This window comes from Pelophylax lessonae (assembly GCF_965119305.1).
Source record: "Pelophylax lessonae genome assembly, chromosome: 7".
NCBI lineage: Eukaryota > Metazoa > Chordata > Amphibia > Anura > Ranidae > Pelophylax > Pelophylax lessonae.
The window spans coordinates 41,975,852-41,988,700 of NC_138774.1; positions in this window are offsets into that span (position 1 = coordinate 41,975,852).

The window sequence follows — 12,849 nt, forward strand, 5'->3', positions numbered from 1 at the left end:
GATTAGCTTTCTCCACTCAAATTCCCCTGGGACACCTTCCTCTTGTTGTTTTCTCAGATATAATTGGGGAAGGGACATTTGCTGATTCATTCATTTTGCCCATCTGTCTTTTATTTTTTCACTCCTATCAGATGGTAACGCACCAAATAATATTGCCCCCATTCTCATTGGCAAATAAGTTCTAGACAAAACGGCTGTTGAAAAGTCCTTCAGTAAGCTAGTTCACTTCTCCACCCTTCTTGTAGTAAATAACACTGAAAATACACTATAGTTTTCCTTTATATTGCTCAAAGAACATAATCAATGTCAATAATAAAAGATCACAGGCCACCAAGAATACTCTAAATTCGTGATGCCCAAATGGCAGCCTTCAGGTTTGCAAGTGTTGCTAATGATATTTGATGAGCATAGCCTGCTGCTCAGTGCTGGGCTTTCTCTCTCTCTCTGTGTCTTCAGCTCTCTCCACCTCCTCCTCCATCTCACCGATTTCTCTGATGGTGGGAGGGAGGAGGTGTATGTAATGCTATTAGAATAATTTATTACATTTTAGAATGGGATGCATCAAGACTGTCTATAATTTTAAAGGGTGCCTTGACTGAAAAAATGTTGACAAACACTGTTCTGTAACACTAGACTGGAATATTTCATAAATCAGCAAGATCAGTAATAAATAGACGTATTTATATGAATTTTTGGTTATTTGGAGATTCAGGTGTATCCAAATCTCCGAAAAGAAACAGTAACAAATTTTGTTGAAATTCGTAAATTTTGTATGTCTGCTTTGTAACAAATTCCACATTTTCAGGACAATTCAAATTCGGATGAGTTGAAAAATTATCAACCGATTTGAATTCTGTGTGAAGAATAGGTGGTTGTTAAGGATTGGGGCCGTAAAGCTGGCCGCCGTGTCCTTTACAACTGATGACTGATCAGTTGTCAGCGTGCTTCCCCGCTGAGAGCTGAAATGTAAATAAAAGAATGCCGGCAATAGCAAATTAAGGGAAAAAAAAACAACGTGGGGTCCCTTCGGGTCTTGTATGGATTTTAGGAGAAACCTCTTGCCAAAATAAAAAAACAGTATGGGGTCCACCCCAAAGTCCATACCAGGCCCTTATCCGAGCATGCAGCCTATCTAGGAAAGGGGGGGGGGGACGAGCAAGCGCTTCCCCCTTCTGAACCATACCAGGCCACATGCCCTCTACATACCCCTACCCATTCACCCAAAAAGTGAATAAAGTCACAACACAAGTTTATGACAATTTCTTTATAAAAAATAAAAAAAAATGTCCCTCGGTGTAGATCCATCATCAATCACGACGCCTGCCTCCACCACTGGATTTTGGGGGGATCCCAACGCTGTTTTTTTTTTTTTGGCATGAAGTTCCCCTTAAAATCCATACCAGACTCGAAGGGCATGGTATGAACTGAGGGGAACCCCGCGCTGTTTTTTTTTCCTGAACTTTCTATTGCTGCCATTCATTGTTTACATTTCAAAATTACTCCAAAGACATGCTGGTAGGTTAATTGGTTCCTGTATTAAAAAAAAAAAAAAATTGTCCCTACTGTGTATGTATTTGAGTTACGGACATTAGATTGTAAGCTCCTTGAGGGCAGGGACTGGTGTGAATGTACAATGTATATATGTAAAGGGCTGCGTAAATTGACAGCGCTGTATAAGTACCTGAAATAAATAAATAAATAAATAATAGAAGATTGGAAAAACGTTGCCTGGCCTGAAGAGTCTCGATCTCAGCTGCAACATTCAGATGGTCGGGTCAAAGTTCGGTGTAAACAACATGAAAGCATGGATCCATCCTGCCTTGCATCAACGACTCACTCTGGTGGTGGTGGTGTAATGGTGTGGGGGATATTTTCTTGGCCCACTTTGGGCCCCTAAGTACCAATTGAGCTTTTAAACACCACAACCGACCTGAGTATTGTTGCTGACCATGTGTATAACCTTTATGACTACAGTGTCCCTATCTTCTGATGGCTCCTTCCAGTAGGATAATGCACCATGTCAAAAAGCTGAAATCATCTCAGCACTGGTTTCTTCAACATGAGAATGAGGTCACTGTACTCAAATGGCATCCACAGTCACCAGATCTCATCCAATAGAGCACCTTTGGGATGTAGTGGTACGGGAGATTTGCATCATGGATGTGCAGCCAAAATATCTGCAGCAACTGCGTGATACGATCATGTCACTATGGACCAAAACCTCTGAGAAATGTTTCCAACACCTTGTTAAATCTATGCCACAAAGAATGAAGGCTGTTCTGAAGGCAAAAGAGGGTCCAACCTGGTACTAGGAAGGTGTACCTAATAAAGAGGCTGTTGAGTGTATATAGAGGAATTAGAACCACCTTCCACGTGCTGGTGAACCCTCTGGTAAAAACTAAAGATCTACAATGTATATAGAGGAATCAGGACGTCCTTCCCTTCTACTGGTGATCCCTCTCAGGGCCGGACTGGGAATAAAAACCAGCCCTGGAAATAATTTCATACCAGCCCCATAGCATTTTTATACCGGCCCAACAGCATAGCGTCATTTTTTTGATTATAAAAGGGAAAACCATGCATTTTAAAGCACATGTGAAGTGTGTATTATATGTAGATAAGACAGATATATATATATATATATATATATATTATACATATATACACACATACATACATATACATATATATATATACATACATACATACGAGCAAATTTCAGTTAAAAGTGGAGCAATTATCAAGAACAGTCCACTTATTGCGATGGTGATATATTACCAGAATAAAAAATACTCAAAGTTTGCCTTTACATGAGGGTCCGCAGAGTTCCCCCTTGCACTGTAATGGGGAATGCTGCAGACTCTAATGTAAAGGGGAACCCCAGGAACTCTGGAAATGTGACCATAGACCACCTTCCGCAGAAAGAAGGGGGGTTACTGATATAAGGGGGGCCTTTATATCAATGCCCCCCCTTACATTACTGTATTTATTTCCCCCTTACATCACTGACCCCCACTCAGACAGGTCTGGCGGAAGTGTCACTGACCTCCTCTCAGGGGGACCGTGCAGGGCTCAGTCAGTTGGCTCCCTTGTTGGCTCTGGGTTTATCCTATAGTCTTCTCTCCACAGTCCACAGACATTTGACTTCTCCCGTGACCCCCATCCCGGTGGCACTCCCACTCCCGACTCCTCTCCAGACTCCCCCTCAGAGACTGCAGACATGATAAAAGACAAGAGATGGTCATAGGCTGTGCGGACATGGTACAGGAGATGTCAGAGGTTGCAGACATGGTACAGGAGATGTCAGAGGTGGCAGACATGGTACAGGAGATGTCAGAGGTTGCAGATATGGTACAGGAGATGTCAGAGGTTGCAGACATGGTACAGGAGATGTCAAAGGCTGTGCGGACATGGTACAGGAGATGTCAGGGGCTGTGTGGACATGGTACAGGAGATGTCTTAGGCTGTGCGGACATGGTACAGGAGATGTCAGAGGTTGTGTGGACATGGTACAGGAGATGTCAGTGGCTGTGCGGACATGGTACAGGAGATGTCAGAGGCTGTGCGGACATGGTACAGGAGATGTCAGAGGCTGTGAGGACATGGTACAGGAGATGTCAAAGGCTGTGAGGACATGGTGCAGGAGATGTCAGAGGCTGTGAGGACATGGTGCAGGAGATGTCAGAGGCTGTGCGGACATGGTACAGGAGATGTCAGAGGCTGGGCGGACATGGTACAGGAGATGTCAGAGGTTGCAGACATGGTACAGGAGATGTCAGAGGCTGTGCGGACATGGTGCAGGAGATGTCAGAGGCTGTGCGGACATGGTGCAGGAGATGTCAGAGGCTGTGTGGACATGGTACAGGAGATGTCAGAGGCTGGGCGGACATGGTACAGGAGATGTCAGAGGTTGCAGACATGGTACAGGAGATGTCAGAGGCTGTGTGGACATGGTACAGGAGATGTCAGAGGCTGGGCGGACATGGTACAGGAGATGTCAGAGGTTGCAGACATGGTACAGGAGATGTCAGAGGCTGTGCGGACATGGTACAGGAGATGTCAGAGGCTGTGCGGACATGGTACAGGAGATGTCAGAGGATGTGTGGACATGGTACAGGAGATGTCAGAGGCTGTGCGGACATGGTACAGGAGATGTCAGAGGCTGTGCGGACATGGTACAGGAGATGTCAGAGGCTGTGCGGACATGGTACAGGAGATATCAGAGGCTGTGCGGACATGGTACAGGAGATGTCAGAGGCTCTGTGGACATGGTACAGGAGATGTCAGAGGCTGGGCAGACATGGTACAGGAGATGTCAGAGGATGTGTGGACATGGTACAGGAGATGTCAGAGGCTGTGCGGACATGGTACAGGAGATGTCAGAGGCTGTGCGGACATGGTACAGGAGATGTCAGAGGCTCTGTGGACATGGTACAGGAGATTTCAGAGGCTGGGCAGACATGGTACAGGAGATGTCAGAGGATGTGTGGACATGGTACAGGAGATGTCAGAGGCTGTGTGGACATGGTACAGGAGATGTCAGAGGCTGTGCGGACATGGTACAGGAGATGTCAGAGGCTGTGCGGACATGGTACAGGAGATGTCAGAGGCTGTGCGGACATGGTACAGGAGATGTCAGAGGCTGTGCGGACATGGTACAGGAGATGTCAGAGGATGTGTGGACATGGTACAGGAGATGTCAGAGGCTGTGTGGACATGGTACAGGAGATGTCAGAGGCTGTGCGGACATGGTACAGGAGATGTCAGAGGCGGTGCGGACATTGTACAGGAGATGTCAGAGGCTGTGCGGACATGGTACAGGAGATGTCAGAGGCTCTGTGGACATGGCACAGGAGATTTCAGAGGCTGGGCAGACATGGTACAGGAGATGTCAAAGGCTGTGAGGACATGGTGCAGGAGATGTCAGAGGCTGTGAGGACATGGTGCAGGAGATGTCAGAGGCTGTGCGGACATGGTACAGGAGATGTCAGAGGCTGGGCGGACATGGTACAGGAGATGTCAGAGGTTGCAGACATGGTACAGGAGATGTCAGAGGCTGTGCGGACATGGTGCAGGAGATGTCAGAGGCTGTGCGGACATGGTGCAGGAGATGTCAGAGGCTGTGTGGACATGGTACAGGAGATGTCAGAGGCTGGGCGGACATGGTACAGGAGATGTCAGAGGTTGCAGACATGGTACAGGAGATGTCAGAGGCTGTGTGGACATGGTACAGGAGATGTCAGAGGCTGGGCGGACATGGTACAGGAGATGTCAGAGGTTGCAGACATGGTACAGGAGATGTCAGAGGCTGTGCGGACATGGTGCAGGAGATGTCAGAGGCTGTGCGGACATGGTGCAGGAGATGTCAGAGGCTGTGTGGACATGGTACAGGAGATGTCAGAGGCTGGGCGGACATGGTACAGGAGATGTCAGAGGTTGCAGACATGGTACAGGAGATGTCAGAGGCTGTGTGGACATGGTACAGGAGATGTCAGAGGCTGTGCGGACATGGTGCAGGAGATGTCAGAGGCTGTGCGGACATGGTGCAGGAGATGTCAGAGGCTGTGTGGACATGGTACAGGAGATGTCAGAGGCTGGGCGGACATGGTACAGGAGATGTCAGAGGTTGCAGACATGTTACAGGAGATGTCAGAGGCTGTGTGGACATGGTACAGGAGATGTCAGAGGCTGGGCGGACATGGTACAGGAGATGTCAGAGGTTGCAGACATGGTACAGGAGATGTCAGAGGCTGTGCGGACATGGTACAGGAGATGTCAGAGGCTGTGCGGACATGGTACAGGAGATGTCAGAGGATGTGTGGACATGGTACAGGAGATGTCAGAGGCTGTGCGGACATGGTACAGGAGATGTCAGAGGCTGTGCGGACATGGTACAGGAGATGTCAGAGGCTGTGCGGACATGGTACAGGAGATGTCAGAGGCTGTGCGGACATGGTACAGGAGATGTCAGAGGCTCTGTGGACATGGTACAGGAGATGTCAGAGGCTGGGCAGACATGGTACAGGAGATGTCAGAGGATGTGTGGACATGGTACAGGAGATGTCAGAGGCTGTGCGGACATGGTACAGGAGATGTCAGAGGCTCTGTGGACATGGTACAGGAGATTTCAGAGGCTGGGCAGACATGGTACAGGAGATGTCAGAGGATGTGTGGACATGGTACAGGAGATGTCAGAGGCTGTGCGGACATGGTACAGGAGATGTCAGAGGCTGTGCGGACATGGTACAGGAGATGTCAGAGGCTGTGCGGACATGGTACAGGAGATGTCAGAGGCTGTGCGGACATGGTACAGGAGATGTCAGAGGCTGTGCGGACATGGTACAGGAGATGTCAGAGGATGTGCGGACATGGTACAGGAGATGTCAGAGGCTGTGTGGACATGGTACAGGAGATGTCAGAGGCTGTGCGGACATGGTACAGGAGATGTCAGAGGCTGTGCGGACATTGTACAGGAGATGTCAGAGGCTGTGCGGACATGGTACAGGAGATGTCAGAGGCTCTGTGGACATGGCACAGGAGATTTCAGAGGCTGGGCAGACATGGTACAGGAGATGTCAAAGGCTGTGAGGACATGGTGCAGGAGATGTCAGAGGCTGTGAGGACATGGTGCAGGAGATGTCAGAGGCTGTGCGGACATGGTACAGGAGATGTCAGAGGCTGGGCGGACATGGTACAGGAGATGTCAGAGGTTGCAGACATGGTACAGGAGATGTCAGAGGCTGTGCGGACATGGTGCAGGAGATGTCAGAGGCTGTGCGGACATGGTGCAGGAGATGTCAGAGGCTGTGTGGACATGGTACAGGAGATGTCAGAGGCTGGGCGGACATGGTACAGGAGATGTCAGAGGTTGCAGACATGGTACAGGAGATGTCAGAGGCTGTGTGGACATGGTACAGGAGATGTCAGAGGCTGGGCGGACATGGTACAGGAGATGTCAGAGGTTGCAGACATGGTACAGGAGATGTCAGAGGCTGTGCGGACATGGTGCAGGAGATGTCAGAGGCTGTGCGGACATGGTGCAGGAGATGTCAGAGGCTGTGTGGACATGGTACAGGAGATGTCAGAGGCTGGGCGGACATGGTACAGGAGATGTCAGAGGTTGCAGACATGGTACAGGAGATGTCAGAGGCTGTGTGGACATGGTACAGGAGATGTCAGAGGCTGTGCGGACATGGTGCAGGAGATGTCAGAGGCTGTGCGGACATGGTGCAGGAGATGTCAGAGGCTGTGTGGACATGGTACAGGAGATGTCAGAGGCTGGGCGGACATGGTACAGGAGATGTCAGAGGTTGCAGACATGTTACAGGAGATGTCAGAGGCTGTGTGGACATGGTACAGGAGATGTCAGAGGCTGGGCGGACATGGTACAGGAGATGTCAGAGGTTGCAGACATGGTACAGGAGATGTCAGAGGCTGTGCGGACATGGTACAGGAGATGTCAGAGGCTGTGCGGACATGGTACAGGAGATGTCAGAGGATGTGTGGACATGGTACAGGAGATGTCAGAGGCTGTGCGGACATGGTACAGGAGATGTCAGAGGCTGTGCGGACATGGTACAGGAGATGTCAGAGGCTGTGCGGACATGGTACAGGAGATGTCAAAGGCTGTGCGGACATGGTACAGGAGATGTCAGAGGCTCTGTGGACATGGTACAGGAGATGTCAGAGGCTGGGCAGACATGGTACAGGAGATGTCAGAGGATGTGTGGACATGGTACAGGAGATGTCAGAGGCTGTGCGGAAATGGTACAGGAGATGTCAGAGGCTGTGCGGACATGGTACAGGAGATGTCAGAGGCTCTGTGGACATGGTACAGGAGATTTCAGAGGCTGGGCAGACATGGTACAGGAGACGTCAGAGGATGTGTGGACATGGTACAGGAGATGTCAGAGGCTGTGTGGACATGGTACAGGAGATGTCAGAGGCTGTGCGGACATGGTACAGGAGATGTCAGAGGCTGTGCGGACATGGTACAGGAGATGTCAGAGGCTGTGCAGACATGGTACAGGAGATGTCAGAGGCTGTGCGGACATGGTACAGGAGATGTCAGAGGATGTGTGGACATGGTACAGGAGATGTCAGAGGCTGTGTGGACATGGTACAGGAGATGTCAGAGGCTGTGCGGACATGGTACAGGAGATGTCAGAGGCTGTGCGGACATGGTACAGGAGATGTCAGAGGCTGTGCGGACATGGTACAGGAGATGTCAGAGGCTGTGTGGACATGGTACAGATGTCAGAGGCTGTGCGGACATGGTACAGGAGATGTCAGAGGTTGCAGACATAGTACAGGAGATGTCAGATGTTGCAGACATAGTACAGGAGATGTCAGAGGTTGCAGACATGATGAGGGGGGTGGGATGAGTGGCAGCAGGGGTGGTGGTGAGGGGGTTGGAATCAGTGGAAGCAGTGGTGATAGTGAGGGGGGTGGGATTGTGGCAGTGGTGGTGGTGAGGGGGGTGGGATCAGTGGCAGCGGTGATGGTGAGGGGGGTGGGATCGGTGGCAGCAGGGGTGGTGGTGAGGGGGGTGCGATCGGTGGCAGCAGGGGTGGTGGTGATGAGGGGGGTGGGATCGGTGGCAGCGGTGGTGGTGATGAGGGGGTGCGATCGGTGGCAGCGGTGGTGGTGATGAGGGGGTTGGGGTCGGTGGAAGCGGTGGTGGTGATAAGGGGGGTGGGGTTGGTGGCAGCGCTGGTGGTGAGGGGGGTGGGGTTGGTGGCAGCGGTGGTGGTGAGGGGGGTGGGATCGGTGGGAGTGGTGGTGGTGAGGGGGATGGGATCAGTGGCAGGGATGGTGGGATCAGTGGCAGGGGTGGTGGGGGGGGATCAGTAGTGGTGGTGAGATCAGTGGAAGCTATACTGGTGAGGGGAGATTAGTGGCAGTGGTGATGGGGGGGGTGCCATCCTCCCCACCGCCACTGCTTCCCCCCCCCCCATCCTATCAGGAATAAGATCTGTGGGGGTGGTGAGATCAGCAAGGGCAGTGGTGGGTGGTTGTCTGGACTGGTGGAGGTTGGAGGATGGGATCAATAATTGCAATTTGCACTGCAGATTTTTCTTACTAACTTGGTGGTCAGTCGGACTCGATTCCCGGGTGCTATCATGCTGCTGGCGTCTGTGTAGTACACACTGTGTACTGTGTGTTGGGTACTCTTGGAGCAGTGACTGTCCGTCTTGCTGACAGTCACATAATCCACCGCCGGCTCCGCGCAGCCGCTCCCGCCGGCGCCAGATGTGACGTCATGCCGCTCATAGCGGCTGACGTAGGAAAGACTGTCTTCACCAGGGCTGCAGCGGCCATCACAGCGCGGCCGCGGCGCGGCAACCAATAGCGGCCGCGTCGCGGTAACCAATAGCGGCCGCGGCGCGGCAACCAATAGCGGCCGCGTCGCAGTAACCAATAGCGGCCGCGGCGCGGCAACCAATAGCGGCCGCGTCGCGGTAACCAATAGCGGCCACAATCTTAAAGCGGCCCCAGGGCCGGCGGCCCACCGGGAAATTTCCCGCTATCCCGGTAGGCCAGTCCGGCCCTGATCCCTCTAGTGCCTTGGACCTCAGCAGTCTGTAGTGGGAACACAGATTTGGGTAAATGCATTGATCTCTATTAGCCTCATGTAAGATCTTCTCAGCTTTGTATTTTCTTCTGCAGCATCTCCCCATCCAACAATGTATCCTGTCCTCACTCTTTGACCTCATTCCCTCCTTTAGGTCTTCAGTCTCTGACAGTCCTCTCAAGCATTAAATATACCGAACACTATGAGCAGCCTTTTGGTGATGTCAGGAGCCACATTTGAGGCCCCCTTTAGCTCATAAATTTGATAACCACTGTAGGTGAGGGACAGATGGGGCGGCTGCATTCATTTTCTTTCTTTAGGCGTTTTATTTTCACCTGGTGATCCAGCCAGGGAGTCTGTTACCTGTTTAGCTTCCTTTAACAGAACAATCTGTCCAGCAAAAGTGTCAGTTACAGGGAGGCAAACCATTTACCACTGACATGTGTGCTTACAATAGTCAGATTTTTTCTATTTTGGTAAAATATTTGTCTCAACAAGAAAAAAAAGTGGACGTTTCACTTTAACCACTTGCCCACTGCTCACTGTGCTGCTACTGCGGCACAGTGGCTCGTTATCGTCTGGCGACGTAGACCTACGTCACCAGACATTCCCCTCTCTCGGCGGCGGCTCGCTCCCGCTGTATTCAGTCACAGCGGGAGTCGAGCCAGGGGAGGAGCGGCGGTGATCACCGCCGCTCTTCCCCCCGATCATCGGGGATCGAGTGTGGCGATCCGCCCGATGTGTAAACAAAGTGGGCGGATCTCCTAAGTGACAGGCAGGGTCAGATTGCAAGTGTCAAAAATGTCAGTCAAGGGTCCGATCTGTCCGCCGCAATGTCGCAGTCCCGCAAAAAAAAACGCAGATCGCCGCCATTACTAGTTAAAAAACAAAAACAATAAAAATGACATAAATTTCCCGTAGTTAGTAGCTGCGATAACTTTTGCGCAAACCAATAAAAATACGCTTATTGCGGTTTTTTTTTTTTTTAAAAATATGTAGCAGAAAACAAATTGGCCTAAAATGTTAAAAAATTTTGATTTTTACATTTTTTTGGGGGGGAATTTCATATAAAAAATGTGAAAAATAGTGTTATTTTTTCAAAATTGTCGCTATTTTTTTGTTTATAGCGCAAAAAGTAAAAATCACACAGGTGATCAAATACCACCAAAAGAAAGCTCTATTTGTGGGGAAAAAAAGAACATCAATTTAATTTGGGTACAGCATCGCTCAACCGTGCAATTGTCCTTTAAAGTAACACAGTGCCGAATCGCAAAATATGGCCTGGTCAGGAATGGGGTAAAATCTTACGGTCTTAAAGCGGTTAAAAATATTCTCATTGAGAATTTTTTTGTCAAAGACATGTAGCTAAATACATTTTGGCCAAAATATATGACAAAAATTGAATATATTGGATATTTTTTAACTGTCAAAGTAGAAAAATATTGTTATTTTTTCAAAATTGTCGCTTTTTTTATTAATATCGCAAAAAATAAAAATCGCAGAGATGATCAAATACTGCCAAAAGAAATCTCTGTTTGTGGGAAAAAAAGGACGTAAATTTTGTTTGGGTACGGCGTTGCATGACCGCGCAATTGTCAGTTAAAGTCGCACAGTGCCGAATCGCAAAAAGTGGCCCAGACGTAAGACAGCAAAATCCTCCGGTGGTAAAGTGGCTAAGGACTCCCCCCACTCCTCACAATTGGCACTTTTGAGAACCGGGGGGGGGGGGGAGAGCAGGTTCACAATTTTGGCAGGTACTCCCTCCCACTCCGTTCCGAGCGCCATGGCTCTTGGCAACGGAAGTTCTCCTTCCTCCTTCCCCCCCTGCAGTCTTCTGGGGCACTGACAGGTCCCAGAAGACTGTATCCACCATTCAAAATGTGCCGCACGACTCGCGCATGCACATTAAGAAACCCGGCTGTGAAGCTGCAAGCTGTCACAGCCAGGTGCCCATAGTGAAGATGCTGGCGCAGCCGAGGGAGGACGGAGAATAAAGACAGCTGGGCTGAGTGCACCTCTGGATCATGGGACAGGTGAATGGCTGGGACCTGCATCCCCAGCAGGGTCCTTCCTTGGAGCAGCTAACATAGCGGCAGAAGCGGTGCCTAAAGGAGGATTCAGAGCTTCTGCTTTGAAGGCTGGACCTTGACGGGGACCAATGATGACTAAATCTGGAAGAAGAATGTTGATGTTGTGACCTAATGAGGTCTCTATCATCTCGTGCCGTGTATTGTCAATCTGACCTATGTAGCACTATTCCCAGCAGGTGCTGGATGTGGGTCCCCCTGGGTCACCGCTAGCAACAACCATACCTTTGGGCATGCTTCTCCAAGTGTGAGCACTGAGACAAGAACCAGTCCAGTTTCTTTGGTTTTTAGGGTTTATTTAGGAACTTGGATGGGAGAAGGGATGAGTGGGATACTCCGACAACTGAACTATGCACAATGAGGCAGGGACTCTAGAAAACACTGTTTAACGCTGGTTAGATGCCTGTTAACACTGACTTGACGCTGGTTAACGCAGGTCGAATGCCTGTTAACACTGACTTGACACTGTGACTTTGCCTTTGACTGCTAAATTCCTTTAAGTTCCCTGAGGTACTCCTTCCTGAGGTAGCTGACTGTAAACGTTAACTGCACTGCTGAACACTTCAGGGCCCACACTGCCCCCCCCCTTTACTCCCCTATCTTCAGGGCTTTAATATTTGGCACTAGAGATCGACCGATTATCGGCAAAGCCGATATATCGAGGGCTGATATAGACTTTCCCCGATATATCGGAATCAACTTTTGATTTACCGATATTGCCAATATTTCGGGAAAGTGCATGTACCGGGGTGATGCCTGCAGCTAGAGGCATCACCCCGGTACCGTTGTCCATAGCCGACGGTCGGCTGTCTTGTAATGACAACTGACCATCGACTGAGAAGCCGCTCGGCTGTCATTCCAAGGAGCGGGAGGTGATGTTCCCACTGCCTTCCGCGGCTCGCCTGTCCCACCGGGAGACCCAGGCATCCTACCTTCACTGCCGCCATCTGACTGGGTCTCCATCAGCGCCGCCGCCATCTGACTGAGTCTCTAGTTCTTTAAATTCTCCGCCACTGAGTACCCGGAAGTGAGGTCATGTCATGACCTCACTTCCGGCGCCAAATTCAAAATCCATCAGCATTCAAAACAGACAAATTTGGCGTTTTGAATGCTTTAAGTGCAGAGGAGGGGTTTGGGGTCTTTTAGACCCCCCAGATCCCTCCACCACAGTACCTGTAGACATTAAAA